This window comes from Prionailurus viverrinus, chromosome D1, assembly GCF_022837055.1.
Source record: "Prionailurus viverrinus isolate Anna chromosome D1, UM_Priviv_1.0, whole genome shotgun sequence".
In the NCBI taxonomy this organism is placed as follows: Eukaryota; Metazoa; Chordata; class Mammalia; order Carnivora; family Felidae; genus Prionailurus; species Prionailurus viverrinus.
The window spans coordinates 92,656,567-92,683,269 of NC_062570.1; the positions used below are offsets into that span (position 1 = coordinate 92,656,567).

Sequence of the window (26,703 nt, forward strand, 5' to 3'; positions counted from 1 at the left end):
TATTGATAGTTTCGATAAAATCTCAACGTAATCTATATTTTTAACTCATTGCAAGCTGCTTTTTCTGGGCCTTCTTGTCCAATCTACTCAAACTCGTCTGAAAAAAACCCTGAATATTCCAATCTCTGAGTTAGTGCACATTATCAGGTTGGTTTTCACATCAAAATATCCCCTGTTCCTCTAGAACCTTCTAAATACTAATCTGTCAAAGCTGAACAAAGATCCATCTCCTCTGTGACACCTTTTTTGACTATTCAGTCAGTCGTGTCTCTTCCTACATTATTCTGTAAGATTCATGTGAGACTTAGTTAATAACTGTCCTTTTTTGCTTCTTTGTTTTGGTACATGTTTATCTCTCACTTCTTGACTGTAGGAGTTCTTTTTGTTGTTATTGTTGTTTAGTTTGAATGCATTCCGAAGAAACATATATTCTCCATTTGAACAGAGTTCCTAGAATATCCCACAGATGTATACCCATTCTATTTATTTTCTTGCTGACCACTGTGGGTGCTTAATTTGATGATTCTATTCTGTATATCTTCCTTAGAGTACAGAACAGAGATAAGTTTCTCACTCCACTAAACTGAGAGATGGAGGAAGCTTTACATTGTCTTCTAGTCATCATTCAGTTGGACAGGGATAAGAAATGTGTTGCTCACATTTCAGAAGTAAGAATTTTCTTTTTGTCGCCCTTGACTTCTCTTTGGATATGGAGAGAGCAAAGGGCATAAAAGAACTCCATGAAGAAGTCAGGGGAAGGATATCTGACTTGCAAATCCCAACCTGTGTCAGGAGAAGCCAAAGAAAAATAGCAGGCTTCTAGTAAACTAAAGTTACAAAGAATCTCAGTGAATAGGACCAAACAAAAAAGATCTATGGAAGATAAAGCTTCGTGTTCAGAAAATACAGCACAAGACAATGGAGGAGTAAGACTTTGGAAGAAAGTACTGATTCCTTCAGTACTTTCTGAAGTTCCACCAGCCAACCTGCTTCGTGGAGACATCCTGTGGGCCTGGTGCCAACAGCAAAAGCTGAGCACCAAAGGCCGGAAATTAGATGCACGTAAGCAACTCTGTGAATATGCTTACCCTGATCAAAATAAGAACGTTCCTATCACCACAAAGGAGGCCATGAATCTCACAGTCAGAAAGAAGATCAAAGACAGACAAGAGGGAAATGTCCCTGGAAAGTTCTGGAAAAAAGGTATCTTCTGATGGAATGCACACCCCTGAAGTGGCTGCTCCCCCTAAGGGTCAGGGGTGCCTGCCTCCTGAAGGGAATCCATACCATTGTTGTGACAATGTTGGGCCCAGATGCTGTGATTACCTCCTGGTCCAGAACTACAACCAGGACTGGGAAGATGGAGACAATGGAATAGCCACAGGAGGCCTATGGTGTCAGATAGTTTCACTGGGAGAAGTCTGCCTGAAGACACAGAGGGTTGGGTTCACCTGCAATTTCATACAGGACAAGCCTGAGTGCCTGAAAAACGGGAGAGTATGTGTTCTCTTCTGGCTTCTGGCCTGCCATTTTCTACCCCCCCCCCCCCCGCCTGGAGGACAATATGCTGTACCCCAAATGTGTTCAGAAGAATAAAGTATTAATGAAAAGTCTCAATGAGATTATAATACCAGGAAAAGAGGTACATCTGTGATTATAATTTTTTATTTTTATTTATTTTTGAGAGTGAGCATGCAGGCGTAAGGGAGGAGTAGAGAGAGAGGGAAAGAGAGAGTCCTAAGCAGGCTCTCTGCTGTCAGCACAGAGCCCAATGTAGGGCTTGATCTCACTGTTCATGAGATCACGACATGAGCCGAAATCAAGAGTTGGGTGCTCAACCGATTGAGCCACCCAGGTGCCCCATGCTGTGATTATAATTAACGGTGGGAAGGGAACCATGATCAACTCCATAGTACACTGACAGCTGGATGGAAGGCTGCTCCACACCTCCCATGCTTCCTGCTTACAGAACACACAGGCTGCTGGGTTACAGGTGTTATCCTCAGACCCTCAACAAGGCCTGAGGCTTCGTGGGTTGGGATACAGGGGTTCTTATGTTTGAAATTGGAAAAGCATTACAGCAATTACCATTCATTCCGGTTAATAAAAATAAAAGGTCATTCATACTACCAAATGTTTACCCTTCTGAAATTGAAGTGGGAGCCTGAGCTGCCACCATCATAGCAGGGGTGAAGTAGAAAACAGCTGTGTTTCCATGCTGGACCTCCCTTCTCTTGGGATTCTCTTGGGAGGTGGCTACCTTCTCAGTTTCCTGACTTCAAGCTGTTGAATATTTTGTTAATGTTTTACTTCATTTATTGAGAGAGAGAGAGAGAGAGGGAGAGGAGAGAGAAAATCCCAAGCAGGCTCCCAGCTGTCAGTGTGGACTCCTATGTGGGGCTTGATCCGACGAATCATGAGACCATAACCTGAGCCAAAATCAGGAGTCAGATGCTTAACCAATTGAGCCATCCAGACACCCTTAAACTGTTGAGTATTTTAAACCAAAGGGAAAGCGGTTATTCTTTTCCCACTCCCAAAAACATACTGTTAATATAAAAAACAACATTTTTTGATGTTTTCTTAAGAACCTGAGACTGCTGTGCTGTGTCTCTGGGATAAAAACACAGGGCACTTTGCCCGTATTATTTCCACTTGTAACTGTTATGTATGTTTCTGCTACTTAAAAATGTTTAAGATTACTTCTGAATCAGAAATATATTATGTATTTGATTTTTAAATGTATATATAAAATCATCTATTGTTTATAGCAGACCACATGCCTTGTGGGCAGATTATTGTTAATATTCTTAACTCAGAATTAAGCCAGAACAATGATTTTCTTTGGCATGATTCTTTTGTTTTTTTAAACCACTCAAATGAGATGTGATCAACACAAAAAGCTATACATTTAAAGCATAGAATTTGATAAGTTGGCTTCATTTTTACTTTTTTGTGTACTTCCTGAATTCATAGTTCTGTGACTCTTAGAAAAGATGTGTTTTGAGGCACCTGGGTGGCTTAGTCGCTTCAGCATCCAACTTCGGCTCAGGTCATGATCTCGCGACTTGTGGCTTCAAGACCGCCTCGGGCTCTGTGCTGACAGCTCAGAGGCTGGAGCCTGCTTCAGATTCTCTCTCTCTCTCTCTCTCTCTCTCTCTGCCCTTCCCCTACTCACACTCTATTTCCCACAAAAATAAACATTTTTAAAAAAAGATTAAAAAGAAAAGAAGTGTTTTTCACTTGTCTTGTGTTTCATGGCAGTTTCCAACATTGTTTTATTATCGATTTTGAGATTATGAGACTTTTTCCCCCTTCCAAAATGCACTAGAAGGAGCCGTAGAGTTGAAAGTTTGTAATCATCATGATATAGACAAATTTGGACAAGAATCCTCAATAAACATTAAAAACTAGGAAAAAAAAAGAAAGAAATGTCTTGCTCAATGAAAGATACACAGCAAAGCAGGAGAGTAGGGACTAACTGGGTTCTATGTGCTCTAGGTTTTTGTTCATACAATTAATACAGGATTCATAACATTATAAGTGCTTGTTAATGTGACTTAGATGCTTCATTAGAACAAGAACTGTGTATTTGAATTGTCAGCTCAATGCCCAACATATAGTAAGCATTGAATAAACAAGGGTTAAATTATTTTTCCAGCATATCAGGTGGAAATTAATTTGCTTTAATGTTTTTTTTTTCATTCTCCTAGCTATCCCTTTTTCTCATTGTTTCTTTTCATTTTTGAATCTTTTTTCAATTTGCCCTATATTTTCATTGACTTTAAGGTGGGAAATAAAAAAAAAGATTGTTAATTTATTTGGGGCTTTCATCATCTTGGTGCATTAGCTGGAAAAGGCCAAATGCAAATATGTTTGCCAAAACAGCTTATGTATTCCTGTCAATTTCTGCCTGCTCAAAACATACTTCTTTCACAGCAGCCAGTAATGAAGAGATTTGGAGCAAGAAAGCAATGAGTCTGCCTTCCTTTCCAGCTCATATCATGTTGTGCATTTGGAACCAAGAGCTAAGATATTTTATTTATCTCTTATCACCAAAAGAAGCTTAACTGTTTTATAATGCCTTTCAGTGCAGGTTATTGGTGAACCTCAAATAAGTATTATATATGATTTTACCATGAATTCTTGAAACATTTCATCAAGTTCCCTGAAGATGCACTATTTTTAAAAGGAACAATTCACTTAGCAACCCCTAAAAAACAAATTCTGTAAAACTTACTAATCAAGAAGAAAACAAGTAGGCAGTATGGCTGTGCAAATCGAGCCTAGACCATAGTTCCAACATCCTGATGATCTAATCCTTGTAGTCACAGGGATATATATGGTCTATCCATTATGTAACAATAAGCGTGTATCTGTGACAAGGGTATGGTGTGCAGCATTTTATGCTTCTGAGAATGACAGAGCTAAATTTAACACTGAAAATGTATTTGACACACATGCAGTTTTAACAATTACAAACGATCTTCTAGGAGCAGTTCCAATAATTGCATCTCATTCAAAAATACATGGCAAGGCCACCATGTTTGCCAGTACCCTGGGTACTGCTTGTGAGTACAATGTCCCCACCCTGGAGTTTGGCAATGTGGTAGCCCTAATGCACAGAAGACAGGATCAATAAAGTTTTTCCTAAATATTTTGGATGTTAAAGATATACACACTCTGTCTCTCACACACACACACTCCCTACCCCCCCCCTCATATTATATATGTGATGTGTGTGTAGGTATAAGTATATAGATATAGGTATAGATGTATCTATATCTGTACTTGTATTTATGCCTTCATCTATATCTTTGTTTATACCTATACTTATACATCTATATCTCTTTTTTTAAAAAAATAAATGTTTATTCATTTTTGAGACAGAGAATGTGAGCAGAGGAGGGGCAGAGAGAGAGGGAGACAGAGGATCCAAAGCAGGCTCCATGCTGACCGTAACAAGCCTGATGTGGAACTCAAACTCACAAACCCTGAGATCATGATCTGAAGTTGGACACTCAAAGGACTGAGCCACCCAGGCCCCTCTATCTTTATCTTTATATCACTCTATCATCTGTCATCTATTTATCTATTTTTATCTATCTATCATCTATCATCTATCTATCATCTATCTATCTATCTATCATCTATCTATCTATCTCTATCATTTACCTACCTACCTATCATCTATCAATCATCATCTCTCATCTACCTTCCTGTCTATCTATTATCTATTATCTATTGATCTATCTATCTAGAGAACCAAGCATCCTGTGTACATCTTAACCTAGCTGACAATGCCCAATAGAGTTTCTATGTATAATTTTTAATTTAATGTAAGTTTCATTTTATAAATTTTATAATTTGCAAATGTTTTCTTAAAAAGTCACTCATTTAGGAGCTCTTGGCTGGCTCAGTCAATGGAGCATGCGACTCTTGATCTTGGGGTTGTACGTTTGAGCCTCACATTGCATGCAGAGATTAAAAATAAAAAAATCTTTTTAAAAAAAGTTACTTAAATTAAGGTGCTTCCAAATTGTGTTCGATACATTGTTATTTCATAAAGGATTGAGTGATAGTAAAAACAAAAAAATTGACACAGAATTTTTTTTCAAAATGTTTTGTAGAATTTATTCATTTTTGAGAGACAGAACATGAGTGGGGAGGGGCAGAAAGAGAGCAAGAGACAGAATCCAAAGCAGGCCCCAGACTCTGAGCTGTCAGCACAGAGCCTGACGCAGGGCTTAAACCCATAAACCATGAGGTCATGACCTGAGCCGAAGTCAGATGCTTAGCTGACTGAGCCACACAGACACCGCTAATTGACCCAGAATTTTAATGACCATTATAAATTATTACAATTCTTTAAATATATTCATAAATTTACTCAATTATTTTATATTTTATTATTATTTTTTTTATTTTTCACGCCACTAGATTTCCCCTCTTTTGACTTTTGGTGTAGATAAAAAATTTTGAGATAAATAATTCAGAGATAAATAATTTTAAGGACATACTTAAGAATATTGTATGGGAGGGAGCCTGCGTGGCTCGGTTGGTTGAGCGTCTGACTTTGGCTCAGGTTATGATTTCACGGTTTGTGGGTTCTAGCCCTGAGATGGGCTCTGTGTTGACAGCTCAGAGCCTGGAGCCTGCTTCAGATTCTGTGTCTCCCTCTCTCTCTGCCCCTCCCCCTGTCACTCTCTGTATCTCTCTCTAAGATAAATAATAAACATTAAAAAAAATTTTTAAAGAGAGTATTGTATGAGAATGAATCACTGAAATTTGGGAAAATAAAAATTGAAACAAATAAGCTTATGGATAAACTCAAGAATGTAATTAAAACTTCTGAGATTACATGTTAACTTTATTTCTCTTATAACTCTTAACAAATAGTGTGTAAGTTCAGGTACTAACTTGCTCTTTTTTTTTTTTTTCCAGCCTACAGAAAGATATAGGTTAATTTGTTCTAGTATTAAGTAAATGCTTAGTCCAATTTAAATTCATAAAAATCATTACATTAAAAAAGAGACTGTATATATCACCTAACTAATAAAATAAAAAATATATATTTCAACCTAATCACCTAATAAAGCTATAGTTTATTTTTCCCCATACCATTAATGAAAGTTTATATTTTTCCCTTTTACTTTTTAACGTTGTCTGTAGTCTCCTAAAATGTGGTGAAAAATTAAATTAACATCATTCAGTATTCAATTAAAAACCAAGATAAATATTATTTTATGAATTCATAGTGCCTTAATATATTATTTGGCCTTTTTAATAAACCTACCAATATATGGATTAAAAAATTAATTGTATTAGCGGTTCTCAAAATTTGGTCCCAGATCATCAGCAACAACATCACCTGAAAAATTCTGAGAAATCCAAATTATTGGAACCAATTTAAGACCTATTGAGTCAGAAACTTTGTGGTGGGCCCCAGAAATCTTTCTTTAAGAAAAGAAGAAAGACCCTGATTTATAGTATTTGTCTATTTCTCTGGTATAAATTCTCCCACCACAGTCAATTTCAAGATGCAAATGTAACATCGCTGGGTCCAGAGTTGGGAAGTGATTTATACCACTGCCTGTAGATGATATTGATGCACACTATAGTTTGAAAATCACAGTGTTGAACTGCAGGAAAGTGGATAAGAGCATAGGGTGGGGCGGCGGGGGAAAGCACAGACTTGAACATCAGATATGTTTCAGTTTGTTGGATAAGGTAGGTCTCTGCCACTTCCTGGATTACTAATTTGGTCTTGGGCAAGTTACATTAGTTCTGTATTTATTCATTTCCTTTTCCTAAGAGTCAATGAAAGTGTCTGCATAATGGTGTGATAATCAAAGGAACTAATTTGAATAGAATGGAGTTGCATCTCATACAGGATTTAAGTCGTGAAGTCAATACTTAGGGTATTATTCTCTATAGACCAAAATCACCCTAGCGAATTCCTTACGCATGTCTGAATGACCAATATATCCTCCATTCTTCCATCATAGAAAGAGATCTCTCTTTCTTCAGTCAAGTACCAGATACAACCCTTAGGTTGTATTTAGACTGCATTATATAAAAAGTTATTTTTGCTATTTTTATTATTTTTTAAAATTTTTTTACAGAGAACACTCTAGAGAGCATGAGTGGGAGAGGAGAGAGAGAGGCAGAGAAACTTAAGCATGCTCCACACCCAGGGCAGGGCTTGATTTCATGATCCTGAGATCATGACCTGAGCCAAAATCAAGAGGCAGACCGAACTGACTGCACCACCCAGGCACCCCATCCCAAAAGTTGTTTTTAACACAAGACTTACACAGAGTGCAGCGTGGCTTATTCTGTGGTAGGGCCATGAACTGAGTCTAATGAGGGTGCAATTAATTCATACTTTACACTCTTAGTTCTCTCCTGTGCATAAGGGAATTAAAATAATTTTTTCTATTGTTGCCATTATTCCTGTTGTTTGCTGTTGTGTCATTATTTTCTGTCTGTTTTTTTCTCTTTTAAGGAATGCGGAGTGAAATTCATTTGAATCCAAATATTGGAATTCTTTACACTGAAGTATTTAATACAGCTTAATTAATGGGGTTTTATTACAATTCAAATGACATATCATAGACCATCCATATATTACTTGTTATTTTTTTTGGTGGATGCATCTTACTTAAAGTCTAAAATGAACAGATCCTCAGAGATTATTCAAAGACCTCCACCTCTCCACGCATATATACACACAAAATTGTTGTAAAAACAGTAGCAATGAAAGCATAAAACATCCAGTTTCCACCACTCATCGAGTAAAGTTTAACACATGTCTTAGAACTAAGTCAGTCCATTCTAGTTTTACTACTTTCCTACAAAGACTGTGTATATCTTACAGTTCAAATTTCACCAAATATCCCCTTTTCTATATTTCATCTCAACACTCTCAGCTAATACCTCATACCAAAATAAATAATTCCTCTTTTACTTTGACATTTGCTCTATTCAAATATGTGTACAAATTAACCTATTCCCCCTTCAGCTGAGCTATAAATATGTATTCCCTTTAATCTTTCCTGATAAGGCAACCCTCTAATCAATTTTGGTGTTCTCATTTCAGAGCTAAATTCAATACACTGTGTAATTTAACTCTTATGAGAGAGTTGACCAGACCGAAAGTAACGCTTTTTAGTCTGAATTGGAAGGTTTGGGGCACACTTAGAAAACCACTCACCACTGTAAATGTATAATGAAGATTAACCTGAAAGACATTGATTTTTATCTTGATATATATTCTGAAGCTCACTGGTATTTGAACACTTTCAGCTCTTGTGTACCTAAAGCAATAATACATTTTTTTCCCCTGGCCTTTCGAGAATTAATGAAGCTTCCGATATCCATCATATTTGAGCAAAATCAATAAACCTCAGGTTTTTAAGGCTGCTGTAATACCTGTTAGAGATATTGGCTATTTAGATGTTTCTTGTTTAATCACTGGATTTGATAGCTAATGGTTCTTGAGAAACTGAGTGGCAAATACAACAAGGAAGCTTATGTAGTAATTAGTAGAGCTTTATAGTGAGATTTGTATTCATTTAATCCTATATAGAGGTAATTAGAAATGCTTGCTGATAGCTAATATTCTAGATCACCAAAGCCATAAAAATCCTAATAATTTCCAGTAACAGAGACTTCTTGAATCTCATATCTTTTGAACAAGAATTTGAAATTTTTTTATTTTTGTATATTTTATTTTATAACATATTTATTTAATATGTTTAATAATGTTTAATTATTTAATAATTTTAATTATTTAATTGTATTTATTTTATATATTAATTATATTTATTTATATATTATTTAATTATATTATTTAATACTATTTTAATAAGAGATGGGGCCCCCTTTTAAAATATATATTTTTAACTGTTTATTTTTGAGAGAGAATGTTAGTGGGGGTGGGGCCGAGAGAGAGGGGGAAAGAGGATCTCTGCACTGACAGCAGAGAGCCAGATACGGGACTCGAACTCACAAACTGTGATGAGATCGTGACCTGAGCCAAAGTCATGTATTTTTTCCAATATTTGCTTCTCAGAGTGTCTTTCCATAAACATCCCACTTTAAATGACACCTCTAGAACTCTATTTGTCATGAAAGTATAGGTTCTGAGGATAAAGACTTTCTCTCTTTTGCGTATCAACGTAAGAAGCACCCACCCTCCACGCAGCCAAAAATCCGCATACAGCTTTTGAGCCCACCAAAACCTTAACCAATAAGAGCCTACTGTGGACTAGAAGATTTACCCATAACACAAGCAATCAATTAACACATATTTTGTGTATATTGAATTCTCACAATAAAAAAGAAAATGTTAAAATCATAAGGAATAAAAAAACATTTATAGTACTGTACTGTATTTATAAAATAAAAATCCACGTAAAAGTGGATACATGCAGTTCCAGACTGTGTTGCTCAAGGGTCAACCATATGTATGCATACATGCATGGTTTTATTTGCCATTGTGAACTACAAACTGCCTTGACATACACTCTTTACCAAAAAAAAAAAAAAAGAAGTTATTTAAGTATGATTTACATATCATAAAATGTTCTAAATGAATGTTTTAATGAATTTTTAAAATATACAAGCACTCATGTATCCATCACCATAATTGATAAAATATTTCCGTTACTTCAGAAAGTTCCCAGTTAATCCCTACTCTATGCCTGGTTTCATGCAGCCACAGAGCATCTGCCCAATGGATTATATATATATATTTTTTTTTAACTTATTTATTTCGAGAAAGGGAGAGAGACAGTGAGAGAAGGTGAGAGCAGGTAGGGGCAGAGAGAGGGAGAGATAGAGAGAATCCCAAGCAGGGTCCTGCTGTCAGCACAGAGACTGATACTGGGCTCAAATTCACCAACAGTGAGATCATGACCTGAGCCAAAACCAAGAGGTTTATGCTTAACCTACTGAGTCACCCAGGTGCCCCAGATTATATTTTTTTCTTTTATCGAAAGTCATATAAATGGAATCATACAGTATGCATTTTGGTCAGCTTCTTTCAATCAACATAATATGCTTGAAATTTATCCACGTTACTGTGTATATGAAATTCATCACTGAGTGGTATTCCACCATGCCAATATTCTACTTTTGTTTACCTTTTCAACAATAAAAGAGATGGGACTGTTTCCATTTTGGAGTTATTATGGCAGAAACTGCTATGAGCAGTCATGCATAAATCTGGTATGGACATGTTTTGCAGCTCTGATATTCCAGTAAGCAGATGCTGAGACAGAGTTAGGAGTGCAAAACCTCTGCTTGGAGGTAAAACCCATGGAATACAAAGGGTTGGGTGGGTCAGAGGATTGCAGAGGACTATAGTGCAGATCTGGAGCTTGCAAAGGAAAAAGGAAATAAAGCAAAGTTGGGCAGGGAGAGTCTCCAACTCAAATATAGACCCGACAACGTTTCATCCAACCCAATAGTAAGTGCCGGCACAAAGATTTCCTGTGAGAGGGAGGAGTCATGCCCTATTAGTCTAGGTGTTTCTGAGAAGCAGGTGCCAAGTTAGATTAGACATATGGGAGCCTTATTGGACCGCCTGGGTTGGATGACAAGACTCTTTTCACTTCTGCCTGGCCCCGATGCAAAATTCTTTCAGTGTCAATTAATATAGGGGCTGGAACATAATTCCTACATGTGGCATATATATGCCTTGGGAATTTATGTGTGCCTACCATGGATTTTTGCTTCCCTCGTTGTGGCATGGGATGAACGATTCAGGAAATCTTCCCAATTTATAAGAGATGTGCCAGTATGCTCTTAACACCTGGACTTCTAACAACTTTACTTATGTTGCAGGCTCCTAAATAATCATGGAGCTTACATTCAACCTTCTGGGTTCTATGTGTTTTCCGAAGGCCTCCCTCATGCTAGCCACTTCCTGCTGGTTCTGCCCCATCATCACAGGTCATTGATTTAATAATTCAATGTGATGTCCAAATCTCTTCTGAATAGTATGACAAGAAGATGTAGCTAGACCTGGAGCAAACTCTAAATATGTACTGATGACAATGCTGTGCCAATTCAACTTCATTATTTTGTAATATTTTGTTTTCATTTTGATCAGTTATATTGAGTTATACTTTATATAAGTTTTTTTTTTACATTTTAAGTGTACAATTTATTTTCTTTTTTAAATTTAGTTTATTTATTTTTTTATTTTAGAAAGATAGAGCACACGAGTTGGGGAGAGGGGCAGAGGGAGAGAGAGAATCTTAAGCAAACTACACTCTCAGCATGGAGCCTGATGTGGGGCTCAATCCCACAACCCTGGATCATGACCTAAGCCAAAATCAAAAGTCGGACACTCAATTGACTGAGTCATCCAGATGCCCCAGTTTAAGTGTATAATTAAATAGATTTTACAAATACATACAGTCAAGTAATCACCACTACCACAAAAGATATGTAACATTTCTGTAACTACAAAAAATTTCATTATTCCCCTTTAAATTCAACCACATTCCCACATCCCAGCTTCAGGAAGCCACTAATCTGGTTTCTATTAGTACAGGCTTTCCTCAGATTTCATATAAATGGGATAATATAATATGTAACCTATTGTGTCTGGCTTCTTTCACTTAATATAAAGCTTTTGAGATTCATTCACATTGTTGCAGCCTTTTTTATTGTTGAGTATTACTCCATTGTCTGAGTAAAACACAATTTCTTTACCAAGTTATAAATTGATGGTTATACCAAAATATGTTTACTATTGTTCCCAGAGGATTGATGTTTTTCCCATTTTTTACTACTAAGAATAAAGCTGCTATGAATATTTGCATACAAGCCTTTGCGTAGACATGTGTCATCTTGGAAAAATACAAAGGAGTAGAATAGATGGGTCCGACGGGAAGCATATTTTTAACTTTCTAGTAAAATGCTAAACTGATTTTCAATCAGTTATAGATGATGGTTCTACTTGTTCCACATCCACACTAATCCTTGGCATTGTCAGTCCTTTTACGTTTAGTCTTTTTAATACGTGCTGGGATATCTCATTGGAGAATTCATTTGCATTTCCTCGGTAACTAAGGTGTGCATCTTTTTCTGGACTAGTTTCTCAGCTTTGCAACTCTTTTGCAGAAGTGTCTGTTCAAATGTTTACCTATTTTTTTATTGAATGTTTGTCTTCTTTGGTTGTTGTTATTGCATTTTAAGAGTTTATATATATATTCCAGAAATGATTTGTAGTTGAGATACATGCTTTACAAATAATTTCATCCAGTATCTGACTTGCCTTTTTAATTTATTAACAATGTCTTTTAAAATATCTCTTGTGGGGCGCCTGGGTGGCGCAGTCGGTTAAGCGTCCGACTCGCGGTCCGTGAGTTCGAGCCCCGCGTCGGGCTCTGGGCTGATGGCTCAGAGCCTGGAGCCTGTTTCCGATTCTGTGTCTCCCTCTCTCTCTGCCCCTCCCCCGTTCATGCTCTGTCTCTCTCTGTCCCAAAAATAAATAAACGTTGAAAAAATTTAAAAAAAATCTCTTCTATGTATAATTGAAGCACAATAAGCTATACATATTAAAAGTGTGCTATTTTATCAATCTTTACTTATATATGTGTACACACACACACACAAATGCACACAAAATTTGAAACCATGAAAATAATCAAATAAATAAACACTCTGTCATCCCCCAATTTTTCTTTTGCTCTATTGTAACTTATGTCTACATCCACTCATGTCAACAGGCAAGCAATTATTTGATTTCTGCCATTATACATTAGCTTGAATTTCCTGAAACTTTATATAAATGGAATCATAGTATGTACGTATTTTTGCTTGGTTGCATTCACTGCACATAATGCTTTTGAAATTCATCCATGTAGTTTTTTGAATCAATAGTTCATTTTTAGAGCAGAATGCTATTATTCTATTTTAGGTCTGTTAAAAATGTGTATATTAATGCACTATTGATGAACATTAACATTGTTTCAAATGTTCCTATTACAAATGATGATGCATGAATGTTTGCATACAAGCTTTTTTATGTGTGTGTGTGTGTGTATGCTATTTCATTGTGTTTTTAATTTGCTTTTACTTAATGATTAGTGATTTTGAGCATCTTTTCTTGGATTTATTGGCCACTTGTATATTTTCTTTGAAAAAAATGACTATTCAAATTCTTGGCTCATTTTTAAATTGGTTGTTGTTTTTCTGTTGTTGACTTTTAGAAGTTCCCCAATTTGTTCTAAATGTACATCCTTTATCAGATATATGCTTTCCAAATATTTTCTTCCATTCTGTGGATGCTCTATTTTTACGTGTATGGTATGAAGTCAAAGGCAATGTTTGTTTGTTTGTTTGTTTTAATATAAGTTGTAGGCTTCTGTATACTTTCCATAAATACTTCAGTATGTTTATTGTTACCTAATGTTCAGTATTTATTTATCAATTCTATGCAAAATTTATATACATTGAAATGCACAGATCTTAGTGTATTTGCTTAGTTTTTTGAAATGCATATACCCATGTAAACAAAATGCCTGTCAAGATACAGCATTACTACCATCCAGGAAAGTTCTCTATTGTTACTCCCCAGTTACTTCCCACCATCTTGTGCCCAATGTAACCATATCACTCTCTTTTTTAACCATAGATTTCATTTGACTGTCCTAGAGCTTCAGAAAAAAATAAGGAAAAAAGAGAATATGCACTCTTGTGTGTATGGTTTGTTCCACTTTGATAAGTTAGATTAGATTCATCCAGGAGCACCTGGGTGTTCAGTCAGTTAAGCATCTGACTCTTGGTTTTGGTTCAGGTCATGATCTCACAGGTTTGTGAGTTTGAGCCCCATGTCCAACTCTGCACTGATAATGTGGAGCCTGCTTGGGATTCTCTCTCTCCTCTCTCTCTCTCAAAAATAAACATTAAAAACAAAGATTAGATTCATCCATGTTGTTACATATAATCAGTAGTCTGTACCTTCATCATGTCAGTTATGCTTCATTCTGTGAATATACCACCATTTTCTCACCCTTTATTAGTTCCAATTTAGGGTGTTTAAAATTTTTTGCTGCAATGATCATTTTTGTATGTCTTCTTTTGTGAATACATATTTTCATTTCTCTTGGATAAATACTTAATATTTGAATTTCTAGTCATAGGCTAGGTATATCTTTAATTCTGTATGAAAGTGACTGAACTTTTTATAAAGTAGTTGTATTTTTTTAAATATGTCCACCAACAATGGATAAAAGTATCAGTTGTTCCACTTTGGTGTTATTAGATTTTTATATTTCGTCCATCTGACAGGTACCCTGAGAGGTGTGTAGCAATATCTCATTATGGTTCTACTTAAATTTCCATCATAAATAATAATACTGAACACTTTTCCAGGTGCTTATTGTCCATGTTTATACCTTCTTTCTTGAGCTGATTGTTCAAATCATTTGCCTAAGTTTTACTACATTTTCACTTATTTTATTATTTAATTATAATAATTTTTAATATACCCCAAATAATTTTATTTTATTATTGATGTCTTTTGATGAGGAGACATTTCTAAGTTTTAAGGAGATTGATGTATTTTTTTTTCTGTTTATTGTTTTCAGTGACCTCTATATATTTTATTTTAATTTTTGTTTTTTTTTTAAGTTTATTTATTTTAAGAAAGAGAGAGAGAACACAATCAGATTAGGGGCAGAATGCCAAGCAGGCTCTATGTCATCAGTGAAGAGCCCAATGATGGCTTGAACTCACAAATCATGAGCTCATGACCTTAACTGAGATCAAGAGTTGGACACTTAACTGACTGAGCCATGCAGCTACCCTATTCAGTGACCTCTTTAAAGAAATATTGCTTATTACCAAATCACAAAGAAATTAGTCGACTTTTTCTTTATAATATTTATGCTTTTTCTCTCAAATTTAGGCTCACAATCTATTAGAAGTTAGCTGCTGTTTCAGATGTGAGGTAGGAATAGAGGTGTGGGTTTTGTTCATAGGTAGCCAGTTCTTCCAAGATCATTTATAGCAACTTTTCCTTTCCCTGCTGGACGGTTATGGTGCCCTCATCAAAAATCAAATAGCCATTTTAGTTTAGGTGTATTTCATGGCTTGCTCCTATGTTTCATGTATCTACTTACTCATAATAAGTATTATACTGGTAATACCAGTACCAAACTTTCTTAATTATTGTATCTTTTTAGTACATCTTGAAGTCAAAGTTTGCTCTTCTTTTCTAAGATTGCTTTGTATATAATAAGCTCTTCCCTTTTCACATACAATTTAAAAGCAGATTTTGAGCTTCTATTAAATATTTTTTGGAGAAAATGATTTTTCTTGTATTAAATCTGTAGATCAATTTGTAGAAAATTGGCATCTTAACAATGTTGTGCTTTTCAGTACATGAATATGATATATCTTTACGTGGATTTCATGATTCTTTAATTTTGCTCATTTGGTCATTTTTAGTGCAAGTATCTGTTAAATTTATTCTTCAGAATTTTTATTATTTGAAAACATTACAAATGGGTCTTTAAAATCTAATTCTGAGGTGATTTCTATATCTTGACTATTATGAATAATGCTGCAATGAACACGAGAGCACAGATTTCCCTGAAATAGTGATTTTTGTTTTCTTTGGATTTATATTCAGAAATGGGATTGATGGATCATATGGTAGGTCTACTTTTAATTTTTTGAGGAACCTCCAGAGTGTTTTACATAGTGACCTCACCAATTTACATTCCCACCAAGAGTGCACAAGGTTCCCTTTTTTCCACACTTCACACCTCACAAGTATCTCAAGTAACAGATACCTGCATCTCTTGTCTTTTTTAAAATAGCCTTCTAATAGGTGTGAGGTGATATCTCATTGTGTTTTGGATTTGCATGGCCCTAATGACTAGTGACATTTAGAAGGTTTTCATGTGTCTGTTGGCCATCTGTATATCTTCCTTGGGAAAATGTCCACTCCACCCTTTACTCATTTTTAATGGGGCTATTTAGTTTTGTTATTTATTTTTGGCTTCGGTTTTATTTTGTTTGCCTATTGAGTTGTATGAGTTCTATATATATTTTGGATTTTAACCCTTTATCACATGTATGGTTTGCAAATATATTCTCCCATTCCATAGATTGCCTTCTCATTTCATTGTTTCCTTTCTGTGCAGGAGCTTTTTAGTTTGATATAATCCCACTTGTTTATTTTAGCATTTGTTGCCAGTGCTTTTGCCATTATATACTAAAAAAATCATTCTGAGAGTAAACATACGATCCAATCATGTAATCCCACTTTGGGTTAAATATCCAAAGGAAATAAAATTAGTATCTTGAAAAGATATCTGAGGGTGCCTCAGTAGCTCCGTCAATTAAGCGTCTGACTCTGGATTTCAGCTCAAGTCATAATCTCACCATTCATGGGATTGAGCCCTGTATCCGGCTTTGTGCTGACAGTTCAGAGCCTCCTTGGGATTCTCTCTCTCCCCCTCTCTCTCCCTCTCTCTCTCAAAATAAGTAAATAAGCATTAAAAAAAAGAAAAAAGAAAAGATATCTGTATTCACATGTTCATTGCAGCATTATTCACAGTAGTCAAAATATGGGAATAACGAAGTGTTCATTGAAGATTTAATGAATAAAGAAAATGTGATATATAAATTAGATTTAGCTATAGACACAATGGGATATTCTTCAGCCATAAAAAATAAAGAAATCTTTCCATTTGTAATAACATGGATGAAGTCAGAGGGCATTATGCTAAGTAGAACAAGCAAGACAGAGAAAGACAAATACTGCATGGCATCACTTATACAAGAACTCTAAACAACAACAACAAAAAAGTTGCTCTCTTAGACACAGATAGTAAAATGGTGATTACCAGGGCCTGAGGAGTGGGAGAAATGGGGAAGTTGGTTAAAGGATATACAAATTCCAGTTAAAATAAGCTCTCGGGATCTAATGTACAATCATGGTGACTATAGTTAATAATACTGTATTGTATAAATTAAATTTGCTAAGAGTAGGTCTCAAGCATTTTAACCAAAAAAAAAAAAAAGTAATTAGGTGAGTTGATGGATATTAATTAACTTATTGTGAGAAGCATTTCACAAGTACACACATATCAAATCATCAAATCATCACATTGTATACTTTAGATTACTACAATTTTCTTCAATTACACCTCAATAAAGCTAGAGAAAAAGATAACTCTGATCTTAATCTACTTAACTCACTGAGACTCTCAGACTCTGATTATTAAGCACCAACTCTGTGCAGATCACAATGCAAGACACTGAAGATAGAGAGTTGTATAAATTCAACCCCAGGGCGCCGGAGCAGCTCAGCCCATTAAGCAATTGACTCGATTTCAGCTCAGGTCCTGATCTGGGTTCTTGAGACCAAGCCCTGTGTCTACTTGGGATTCTCTCTCTCCATCTCTCTCTGCCCCTCCCCCACTGGTTCTCTCTCTCTCTCTCTCTCTCTCTCTCTCTCGTCTCTCTGTCTCTCTCTCTCTTTCAAAATAAATAGACATTTAAAGATCCCTAATAAAACACCTATTTTAAAAGATGATAATCATAAAAGGATGCATATATTAAATGTCCAATATTGACTGCGTGGTTGCCACAGTGGAATGATAATGTGATTGAGTGAATGACATCAATAGGTAAAATCATAAGATAAAAGATCTTTTTTTAAATTTTTTCTAATGTTTATTTATTTTTGAGAGGGACACATACACACACACGGAGCACGAGCAGGGAGGGGTAGAAAGAGAGGGAAACGCAGAATAAGAATTATGCTCCAGACTCTGAGCTGTCAGCACAGAGCCTGACATGGGGCTCAAACCCACAAACCACGAGATCATGACCTAAGCCAAAGTTGGACGCTTAACAGACTGAGCCACCCCGGCACCCCATAAGATATAAGATCTCTTAATGTGGGTAAATAGTTCTGGTGTAAAATGATTTCTCCTTCATTGAATCTGTAGATCAATTTGGAGAAACTCGGCATCTTAAAATTGGCATTTCCCCATCTGTAAAATGAGGACTGTCATCCCACTCTCCTGTCCCCCTGGGATTATCAAGGGGCTCTGAGAGGATGATTTGAGTCCCTAGACAGAGGAGAGGTGCTAGGAGGGAATGCCACCCTCCCCATTCCTCCCTCGCCACTCACTGCAGCCCTCGCTGTTTTCCAACAGTATGGGTCTCATGAATGAGATGTTCCATGCAGATGAAAACTGAAATTTTCCTCAGATACTGTAGCACTGCTGGTTGGAGTTAAGCATCTCTGGTCTTCAAGGTACCATGGGAGATGTGCCACTGCCCACATCACCCTATCATTCTTAGAATTCATCAATTCTCAATCTACTTTTACTAGTTCCACTGGGTTTTTGCCCTCTACTGATTTTCTGTTTCATTGAGAGACTCTTGAATACCTGTTCACCTATCTATCAGGTACATTTACATGATAACATCCATAGCACATTTCCAAGAAACTAAAGTGCAAATAGGTAAATTGAAAGTTAATAAGTGAATTGAAAGCAATTTTCTAGAAGTAAACAAGACCAATTTTCTGTCAACAAGACCTGCTTTTAGGCTTCTCACAGTCTGTCTCAAAGTCTGTCATTCAAAAGTAGCTGGTATCAGTGTTAAGGAGTTTAATCGAGGGAGCAGGGTTTTTTTTAATAATAACACATTAGCTGAAAATAAGACCATAAACAAAAGAGATGATCTGGCTTTTAAGAAAACATCTTTAATGCATGGAGGGGTAGGAGGTTCCAGAGAGGGAATAATGACTGGAAAGGTCTTGAAAGCAAGGACTATGTTCTTGTTCATACTCTACACACAGGTGACAGTTCAATGAGTCTGCTGAGGTCAGGTTGTGTAAGATTCCATTTGGTTCTTTGTACCTGCTGCCCATGCTACAACTCCATTAATATACTTTCAAAAGTTCACACTGCCAGTGAATTTCAAGATAAAAAGAAGAAAGGGGTACCTGGGTGGCTCAGTCGGTTAAGCGTCTGACTTTGGCTCAGGTCATGATCTCACGGTTTGTGAGTTCAAGCCCTGCATGGGGCTCTGTGCTGTCAGTACAGAGCCCACTTCAGATCCTCTGTCCCCCTTTCTCTCTCTTCCCCTCCCCTGCTGGTTCTCTCTCTCCATCTCTCTCAAAATAAATAAACTTAAAAAAAAAGAAGAAAATATTAAAGTCCTTTGTGGCAGGAACAAAAGACTCATCAATCCTCATAGGAAACACTTTATAGATGGTTGAGGACGAGGAAATTTCTAATGCAAAAAGCAAAAATAAAAGTGTAATGTTCTAGAATTAATAATCTGGGGGATCTGTAGCATTTTTATTAGATTTAAATGAAATTTATTTACTTTAGAATTTTGATTTAAAGACTTACCAGCAGTAGCATGCAGCGCAAGCAAAAAACAAAAACAATGAAACTCAAATTATTTCATTTTATATATACTTATTTTGATTTTTATTCAAATTGTTACCACAATTAATGCTTGTGAATAATATTTTTGTATAATGACATATGAAGGGAATCCTCTCTGGTGGCATTTCATTTATTGTTTTCCCACTAATAAAAACTATCACTTATTAGTTTCTAATACCAACTGTTTTCCAAGTGTGCACATTATTTATTATAAATAACAACAATGTTTTACTAATAGGTTTTTAATGAGGAGTGAATAATTGCTCCATTAATATAAGCACACTACTATTTATTTTTCATGAACTTAATCCTCAACTTGTCTTGCAATCTTGTTATAGGATTCTAAATTATGTTTATTGGTTTTATTTTATATGCAAACAATAATCTTATAAATACATGTAAGTTTACACTCACTTTATGTGGCCCAAATTGCTGTATATTTTTCCAATCTTTGGAAATTGATCCTTGAATTATGTGATAATTACTATTCAGTGATAGGGTAATTATAGAGTAATTGCTAAGTCATTATTGAGTAATAACATTGTAACACCATGAAATTACAGGGTAGATAAATGCATGCCAATTTTTACATACTAAAGCACAATAAAATACAGAAAATCCAATAATTATATTTTGTTGCATTTAAGGAAGGTATATAATAAATCATACTAATCACTTTCAGCATTGAGATATGTTAGTGAAATTGCTTCATAATAAAACCTTTATTACTTTTCAGATGGAATCAACGGGCTTAATTTTTGTGGAAAAGTTTTAATGGTGAAGAAAGAGTGTGAAATAAGCTTTTCTGTTTTCTTTTTAAATATTACTGTTCATATTACCTTGTACATTTAAGTAAATTGTATTACAAAGCACAAATGAGATTTCTTAGGAAAATAAACAGTGCTATTATTTTTAAAGTAGTTATCCACTGAATTGAGCACAAACTAGAAAGAACTAGCCTTTATCATTCTAATTTATATTCTGAATTTACATACACATTCCCCCTTGTATGAAACACACAAAAACATGCTTCTATGGGAAAAGCCGTTATTAAAACATCAACTGTATACTTTTGCAAGGCTTCAGTGTCATGAAAGGCAGAAAATTCTTGGAGAAATTACCTTAGATTAAGAGAGAATTAAATTCATTACAAGTAAAAGTAAATGATTCTAGCTTACAGATCCTGGGTCATAAAAAAAAATAACAGCTATAGTGTATTATTGAGAGAACTGGGGAAATTAGAATCTGGGTTATAGATTAAGTAGAAGTATTACATATATGCTAATTTTACAGACTGTGTTTATTTTATTATTTTATTACAGAGTGTGTTTATTGTTTTATTTTATTTTGGAGAATATACTTGTTCATTGGTAATATATGCCTCACTAATAACCCTAATGCTCTCCCTCTTAGGAAAAATAATGTGTGTCTGTACACACACACACACTCACAAGCACACACTTATGGAGAAAGAGGAGAAGGATGAAAAGGAGGGAGAAAGAAAGCAACAATAGTGAATGTTGACAATAAGAAGAGAGAGAAATATATAGATGATAGTACATAAATGGTCATTGTAGTATTCTTGTGTTAGTTTGAAACCTTAGGAGCTTCCTGGAAATAATCTGAAACCAGACCCTGTATGTTGAGGGCTAGGAGAAAATGAAGAAAGAGGCAGGCCACTCCAGATAGATTTGTTAGGTGGCAGGTTTAGTAAGCAAGAGAACTTACATACCAGACTTGTCTTGGATGGCCTTAAGAGTAGATGTCTGCACCTGCCCACTAAATCTTAAAAGCTTATACAGAGGCCTTAACTGAGCTTAGTCAGGTATACCATTCTGTTGGTCTCAACATCACATTACTACTTCAAGGCTGTGTCTTGGGCAGCTTTTAGCACAGGAAGGCAAGCAGAATGTACATTCCAAAGACAGGGGTAGAGGTAAGGGTAATATAAAGGCCTGCGTCTAGCTCACAGGCCAATTGGCAGTCGTGTCCACTCCATGATCTTTTCTGACATTTCAACCCTATGAGCAGTTCTTATGATCTCATATGCCCCCCTCTTTTGCAATGTGTCCTGAGCAGTCAGCAAGAGGTTTTGGTAGCATGGAGGTGGCTCCTTTGGCCAGCTGTCTGGCTGCAGTGGAGCAGATGCCACAGCAACAATATAGGTACATGCAAGAGGAAACACAGATTAAGAAATTGATTCCCCAAATCAGTGGCAACTTTTCCTATCAAGAGCCCTATGATCCAAATCATTGACTTATTAAGTCCCCTAGGCTATGGGTCAGATCACACAGGGCATTCACTTGTGTCCTCATGTGATTAAATGGAGATCATTTATTAGCAGACTCATCAAGTATGAACATATAACATTCATTTGGATAATGGCACAGGTGCCTCCTTGCTAGGCAATGATAATATTGAAGGCCATCCTATTTTGGATGACAACATTTCTCTTAGAGGCATTTCAGTATTCAGTAAGGACAAGCTGTCATTTAAAGCCTACTGTGTAAATATAGTAAGGGCTTTTATGTGTGATATAACATCTTCCAGGCCAATGGAGGGAACAAAAATGATGGTCAAATGATCATACCAGTGGAAACCAGAGCATGCCCATCTGGCCTTGGAGAAAGTAAGGTTGGCAATTGTTACCATGAAGCAGATTCTCCCCTGTGCCCTGGGAAAACCCCAGGTGTAGCAGCCTAATCACCCAGATGGAAGCCACAGCTAAAGATCTGTGTCACATAACCACTGGGTTCCATCTGGAATGATCCAATAAATATCTGGGCAGCACAACCAGTCATTGCCAAACCAACAACTGCCTTTAAATGTGACAGAATGGCTACACAATTCCAATGATATCCATTCCATATTTCTAGTACAATTGGGTTGGTTTTGTTTAGAGTGATGTTTGTTGTCTTGTTCTCAACATAGGGATGCCTGGGTGTTTAAATGTTCCTAACCCAGGGTAAGTCAGATAAACCCATCCCAATTCTGAGCACAGCCATTTATAGCTCTTGATGGTGGCATTTCTAGGACTTCAGTCAGTAGTTTGATGAGCCGCCTATGTAGTTTGATTGTCATAAAAAGAATACCATGTCCAGTGTTATTGATAGTGTGTACCACAATCTAGGTTTCCGGATCAGATGAATTAAGAGTACTAGTCCTAGCTTTTTCTTCCTTAATGTACTTCTTTAGGGCTTTTTCATCCCCTCCCTGGAGTGGTGATATGCCCCATGGCAATCCTGATGAGCTAGAGAGGAGCAGTTGCCCACATACCCAACAGTTGGATTGATTTCTTTGCTGGGCATATGGGTGGACCCACTGTGGAAAGGTATTTCTATCAGGTGTCCATTCTGTGAATGGTCACCACAGGAGTAGCTAAAATCTAGGGTCAAAAGACAGATATTTAGTAGGAACTTGTATGGATGGGGAGTCTTTCCCTTCTTGCTCCTGTGGACTGATCCTTAGATGTCAATGTGGTTGTGGCTTTAGGAATTTGACCTGGTTGGGCATACCATTCATGTCAGCCGGAGGAGGCAGCACTGTCAGGAGTGAGGAGATATAATTATGGAAGAATATTCTGGACCAGGACCCCCCTTCTTCTCCCTTCTTTCCATGGTGCATGTTCCATTCCAAGTATCATGGATTTCAACAGGTTCAGCTTGCAATGTGACAACAGGATCCCAGTGGAGATTGGGTAGCTGCACCTCACCTAGGAGTAAGAAGTAACCCACCCAGCTCAGTGGGACATCTCATTGCAAATTCCAGGAGAAATTTCCTCTCCCTGATATGATTGGTTTTGGTATTCTCAGCACTATATCATATTGATTTACAATGAGAGTCAGGGCAATGGTTGTCTCCTACAACTTCTATTGGGTATTGGGTGTCTCAGCAGAAGTTCCCAGTCTGGCATAGGGGCAACAGGCCCTACTTGTTGATCATTCAAATCTATTAGAGTCTGGGACAGTACTTTAGTTAAATCCAACCAATCTGGCATTATTTGTTAATTAAATCTACCACTTTAATATTCTATTTCCCCTTTCTACCTACCATGCTGCTTATGCGTTATGGGGGAGATGTGACCTCCATTCAATGTCATGTTCTTTTGCCTAGTCTTGTATACCATGATCTTTGAAATGTGACCACCAATCACTTCAATGAGGGTAACCATACTCAGCTTCTCTAATCCTCTAATGGAGGCAACCTGGTTTGCATGGTGATAGGGAAAAGCTTGAGTTAGACCAGGTTCAGTGTCCACACAAACTAAGGCATATTTAGAACTCTTGGCAGAGAGGGTCCACCACAATTTGCCAATCCTTCACTGGTTGGGAAATCTAAAGGATGGCTCCAGACTCCTTTGGCAGCTCTTTGGGCATTGTTCAGAACACATAAGGCATGCTGTTACTGCATTAACCAAGTAACTGTATTTCAGAAGCCATCCAGCATCCTTGGCAATATGCCATCCCACCTGGGCACTGCAATGGCCACTCTCTCTATGCAACTAATCTGCTGTATCTATTGAAGGGTCAGTTCCTAAGGCTTGTCCCTGAGCTAGGGTGTTAGCTTCCTGATTGCCAGGGCATGCTGATGTCTCATGAGTCAGTGAGAACTGCCTCAGGCTCTTGCAGGCAATCCCAAATGTCTTCCCACATATCCTGACCTTATAAGGGCTTATTCATAATCATCCATCCCTCAGTTTCCCATTGTCCAAGTCATAGGGTTAATCTCCTTAGAACAGCCCAAATGTCAGTGCAAAGAGTTAGTGGCTAGGGCTCATGCATGATCACCAGCCAAACAGCTGAGTTCAGCCCACTGGCTGCTAAGGTTCATTCCTGTTTCTGCCCAGATGGTGTCAGTGTTGGGCTGAATAGCCATTGCAGTCCTTGTGGACAGATTGCCTCCACTAGATCAATCTATCTATATACCAGGCAGAGGATGGTATTTCCCCTACTCCCATTTTACAGGTCTCAGGGACCACCACAAGAATGCAAGAATGAGGGTGGGGGCATCTGGAACATCTACATACTCCTCAGGGCTTAATAGCACCTGTAGTTTTAGAGACAGTGGGCTAGGGACAAGGCAATCCTTTACCACAAGTACACATGCCACGTAGTCAAAGTGGGAGTGTGAGTCTTGACAAAAGTGGGCGGATTGATCATATTTTCAACCCAGCCCTTGAAAGGAAGAAGTTCTTACTATGAAAATGTTCCTTCACAAAAGGTTCTACCTGGAGCTGAGTACACTGCTGGGAGCACTCTTGCTCTATGGGAATATGTCTATATGGAACTTCTACTTCCTTCCAAGATTGAGATCAAAATCCTGATAGTGCTCTCTCCTTCTGTTGTGTCTGCCCCAGTGCCCAATCATCCGTTTTGGAGTCATGCTTTAACACTTGCAGTAACCCTGCTTGTGTGATGGCTAGAATTTTAATCTGCTTCCCTAGTAATTTTGCCTTCTCAAAGGTGATTTGCTGGTCCAACCCCCAACCCCACGTGTGCTCTTTCTTTAACAGGTAATATAGGGAACGGAGGCACTGTATCAAGTGGGGAATAAAAGTCCTCCAAAATCCCTACAAAAGTTTGAACCTCTTTTACCATCTTAGGAGTTGGACAGGCTTGCACTTTGTCAGTCACAGCTTCTAGGACAACACACGTCTCCCCTGACCACACAACACAGCTCGCAAAAACTTTATGGTGGTGCCTGGGCCTTGAATTTCCTGTGGGATCATCGTCCATCTTCTTCACAGATGTTCCTGCAAAGCCTGCAGCAGAGGGCGGTCATCGGATGTAAACATTACATCATCAATGTACTGGGCCTATTTTACTGATGCAGGAAGAACGGGACAGGTCTTGGGTTACCATCCCATAACATCTGGTGGGGCTGTGCAGGTAACCTTGGAAAGTACTTGAAAGGATAATTGTTATCTCTCTTACATGAAGGCAAATTGATCTTGTGACTCAGTGGCAAGATCTCTTGCCTGAAAAAGGAATTTACTCAGTCCAGCATAGTCTAGTATATTCTTAGGACCATGGCCAAGTATCTAAGATGGTAGCAATGTTAGGCACCACCACATGGATCTGCAGGGAGAGACACAACCTTGTTCAATTCTTTGTAATCCACTGTCAGCCACCATAAGTCACCTGACATTTTATTGTTTATACTGGGCTATTGAAAGCACTATGCGCAGGGCAAACAATACCCATTTGGTGCAGTTTTTGGTAGTTTCTCCTGTCTTCTTTTGTCCCTCAGACAATTTATACTGTTTGACAGTTACCATTCGTCATGAGGGTAGCAACCTTCCCAGTGTCCAGCTGGTGTTTTCCCTCAGCACTGGTGTGATTACTCTAACCCTGGGGTGGACTTCACCTATAGAGACTTCCAGAATTTGACCTAGTAGGATATCAATGCCCAATATGTTTTCTGGTGTTAGAGTGATAAAAACTTCATTTTCTTGGGTTGGGCAGGGGAGAATACCCAACCTGTAGTGTCAAGAGGGTCTTCCTGACCATAACTGTTTCTCCTCTGTAACCATTGATGGTGCTGAGGGGGCAAGAAAACTTTTGAGGGTTACCATGTATTAAAGTGCATTTGGCTTCCATATCCACCAGAACCATCACCTTTTGTTCATTTCTGGAGGCCCAGTTGATAGTGAGCTCATTACGAGGCCTCCAATCACCTCCAATAGTTCTCATTTGAACACAGTCTTGGCCTGCATCTTATATGTGTACCATAGGCTCCACTCACTCTGAACAGAACC

General features: G+C 37.2%; 1 pseudogene; it reads left to right on the plus strand.

The window, feature by feature from the left end:
* The first annotated feature begins 590 nt into the window (after positions 1-590).
* Positions 591-26,335, plus strand: LOC125146536 (developmental pluripotency-associated protein 4-like; annotated as a pseudogene).
* Positions 26,336-26,703: the final 368 nt, after the last annotated feature.